This window comes from Calonectris borealis, chromosome Z (genome assembly GCF_964195595.1).
Source record: "Calonectris borealis chromosome Z, bCalBor7.hap1.2, whole genome shotgun sequence".
In the NCBI taxonomy this organism is placed as follows: Eukaryota; Metazoa; Chordata; class Aves; order Procellariiformes; family Procellariidae; genus Calonectris; species Calonectris borealis.
In genome coordinates, this window is record NC_134352.1 from 7215996 (window position 1) to 7219941 (window position 3946).

The 3946-nt window shown below is 42.3% G+C and overlaps 1 long non-coding RNA gene across 1 annotated transcript; it reads right to left on the reverse strand.

Moving 5' to 3' along the window:
• Positions 1-207: 207 nt before the first annotated feature.
• LOC142075424 (uncharacterized) lies at positions 208-3946 on the reverse strand. The gene is made up of 3 exons (XR_012670879.1): positions 3692-3946; positions 3439-3593; positions 208-960 (listed from the first exon to the last, which is right to left on the reverse strand). It is a non-coding gene; the product is annotated as an uncharacterized LOC142075424 (long non-coding RNA).

Genomic DNA, 3946 nt, shown 5'->3' on the forward strand with positions numbered 1-3946 from the left:
AGACAGCAGAAAACCTGCATTTTGGGACATCCTGATGACTTCTGCTGAACCATGAATCTTGCATGCATTTTTGTGCAGTAGAAAAACTACACACGGGCCTAGGATAGACCACGTAAAAACAGTTGTTAACCGTAATAAATATAGACACATTCACCATTATTTATTTATTTCCTAGCCTGAAAGAAGAAAATAGGCTTTGCAGGGAAATTACCTGGTTTTGAAGAAATCATTTAAAGCTTATTGCTACAGTTTGGTTCTAGGATCCTTTGAAGAGCAGTTCATACTAAAAAAGCTACTGCATATATCTGAGCCAGACTTCGTACTCTCGGACTTGATCAGTCCTGTTATCCTGGGATGAAAGGAGAACAGCTGAGCAGGTTTTTACAAGACTAAATATTCAAAAAAAAACCAACCTGAAAAGGTTGTTCCCTGACAAGGGAACCCAGTCTCCCTGTAACTGCTAAAAAGATGAAAAGGGATAAAAATTCATAAATCTTGTGGAAGAGCATAGGAGATATTCAGCCAGGTCTTGCTGTTCCCTTGTTTCACATAAAAGACTGTCAGCATCTGAATGCGTGGGTGAAAACTACTGATATTATCTTTTTTCTTGATGGTGTTACCTTCATGTTGCAAGTAAGAGTGGCTTCAGGCAGAGATTGTGGAAAAGATGTTGAAATCAGGTACCTTTTGGAGCAAAGAAGTGTCTCCTGCCAGCTCCGGAGACAACAGGTCCACCAGTGAAAGTGAAACAGGTATATTAAGTCTCACATTTTCAGTCTTGACCCAGGCAAGCCTATGGAGATGATTACTGTATTTAAAACCACCTGTGAGGAGTTATCAGAGGTACGTCTGTCCTCCACAGAAAGATGGCTGTCTACCTACAACCACCACCTTCACCCAAGTGACGTGATGAAGCCTCCAGTATTGCTGAGACATACCCATCAGTATGAGGCAAACTGCCTGAAAGGAAAAAAAAAACAAAAAAAACGAAAAAAAAGTTATTTTTGAAAGTTTAGGATCCTTTTCGTATTATACAATGTTTTACTGCATTTGGATATAGCAATGTGTAAATAACGATCTGTCTTCAGAATAAGGAAGTGAAATCATACCTGTTAATTTTAAACATTCGTCACAGTTTTGGCATGATTATACACTGGCCCCAGTCAAGCTAGATTTCTGTTAAGGTCTATTTATTAACAGATATTGGACAGAAAATTTATCAGAATACATGACCTGGAAGACAAAATTAGAATCTAGTAGAACTTTTTTATGGCTGCTGCTGTTCTGCGAAACACACAGCAAAATTTTATATATCTACCATTTGAGGAATCAGGATTTTAAGTATGTGATAGAAAATAAGCTTTGACTGGATTATATTGAGACATTAAAAAAACATATATTGAGCACAGCACTGTAGGAAGGAGTCTCAGAAATTTTTGAAGTGATAACTTGGCTCCCTCAGTAATCAGACCAAACTGATTACAAGAGAAGTGGAAGGAGATATTGGCACTCTGGAGTCTCAAGAATGCTACAACATGAAACAGAATGATTTCACAAATTTTTCCATGGAAGAATTTACCATGGAAGAACATAGCACTCTATACTTATGTAAGGAATATATCTTATCTAGATTAATAGTCCTAGTGGAATTTCTTCTTGTCTAGTGCATCTATTTTTCTATGCTTCTGCACAACCAAACAGGAGTGTATTAACACTACAACTTCAGCAATATCATTCTTCACTGCTTTAGCACTTGAACCTCAGCTTTCCTGAAGACCAACCAAGCTGCGACAGGTGCTAAGAGTTTGCCAATGATCAAATATTTTCCTGTTCTCCACACGCCGGTCAAGGAGACAACATAATTGTCTTCAGCCCGCATGGCATGACATTCACCAACGTCACACCCTCCCAGGTAGGCATCAGACCACAGATCAGTGGTTCCACAAAAGGCATTTTCTCAGGTTATTGAGAAGAGATTTTAAGTCTAGAAGGTCACTGTGGCTGTAGTGGTAATGGTGGTGCTATTATTATTCTTCACAGTGCCCTGTATAAGTATTGCACTAGCAAGAACATGTCTCAGTCCCTTGCACAGCCACAGAGCACCAGGATGGGCTTCAAGACTGAGAGGGTTTTGAAAGCATCAGAATATGCCGTGGGCTGCCTGGAGTGGAGTGTTGCTGATCTGCAACGGTCGTATCCCTGAGTACATTAAATCTTTTGGAATTATCCTGTTAATTTGAAATCTGAGATGCTTTATAAGTCTCATTCCTAGGATTTTATGTAAGCTCTGCTGGTAATACATGGTGTATGGCAAGTTGGTTAAGAAGAACAAATACTGCCCGTGCTAAGAACAGAAAAATAAAGCTAGATGAAGTTTAGATAAACTGATGTCAGAGAAGCAGTCCATAAATCAGCAGGAATTTGGAACTGATTCCCTTGATTCCTTTGAATCCCTTGAATTTGGGATTGATTTTTCAGCTGAATTTTTCCTCTCCCACATGGAAGTCTTTTTGTTAACATATGTATGCAAACTAATTGACCTAATGAAGCTGCTTTGTTCGTAGAATTTTAACACAAGAGAAGGATGCCACTTTTCCAGGTCATTGGATGTAGAGGGTCAATAGCAACAAAATTTATTTCAGCTTCACCTATCAGAATTAATTTCAGATTGTTCTCTAATGGCTCTTACAAAGCAGCTGCTACAAAGCTAGGACTAGTCTAGCAATTCAATGCTATCTCATGAGTTTTTATTTAATTTATTGGAAATTCAAGGATGCCTGATAAAATACACGACCTAAAGAAAACTTCTAAATCCCTAATATTTAACTGAAGCAGTGAAGGTCCTCTGCATCATGAGAATCTTGGGGACATCAAAAAGGTATCAATTAGCCCCAATCTTTCTGTGCATTTATTAAGGACAGGGAACTGAAGATATCGCTTCCTCCAGGGATAAAGGTAGGAAGAAAGTGAACTCTTCAGAAAATAACATGAGATCAAGAGAGAGCTGTCTGTGGACACTAATGGGCTCTCATGTCCCTGACCAGCCTCCCCCACCCCTGCCCATTTCCCCGGGCCCCACTTCAGCCCAGCCCAGGCCCTCAGTCCCTGCTCGCCATGCTCAGGGGCTGTGGGACATCTCCCTGATCCTTACAGATATGCCCCTGCACCCCGGCAATAGCACTTCGCTTGTCCCAGCTCACGCCAAAAAACGCAGTTGGATCTCCACACAGAGCCCCTACATCATTTGCCTCCCCGTTAGTGGAGGTGGCACCTGGTCCCACATGGCAGGAGCCTTTCATGGGTCTCAGGTGTCCTGCTGGGAGATCTGGGGGGTGGCACACGGGATTAGGCAACGAGATTGGCACCATTAGGTTGGAGCTAAGGTCCAGCCCTCCCTCTAGAGGGGCCCTTAGAGAGAGGCTGGTCTTCGTGATGTACCTTCAGCGCTGCAGATGCTCTCCTGCACCAGGCACAGCCATCCGGCACATCTCCAGCATCTCCTCCAGCAGTGTGGGGTTTCGTTCTCCGTAACTCAGCTCAGAAGCATCACCTGCATTTCCTTTGAAATTCCCAGCCGCTCCTTGTAGTGTGTCCTGGAAGCAATCAGACTTCAGTAATTCAGAACAAATTGGATATTAGGCTTCCCAATGGGCCACAAAACATTCATTAATAATTGCAACCATTAACTCACTTTTGAGTTTGGAAGTAGAGAAGAAAAATGAGTGAGATCCCAGCTCCAAGCCCAGATCCCGCACACCTTGCATGTAAAGTGAGTGTTCCTGCTGAAATCAGGTACCACTGAAGCTGACAGTGTAGCCGTGGTCTCTGGCTTGATGTCATCTGTTTGCCTAAGTGGTTTGCAGTGTCCTGGGCCTGTAACCTTCCGATCTCAGCTGGGACTCTAGAGATGATGGAGTCCCTCTGCTGAATGGCTTGCAAGACCCAG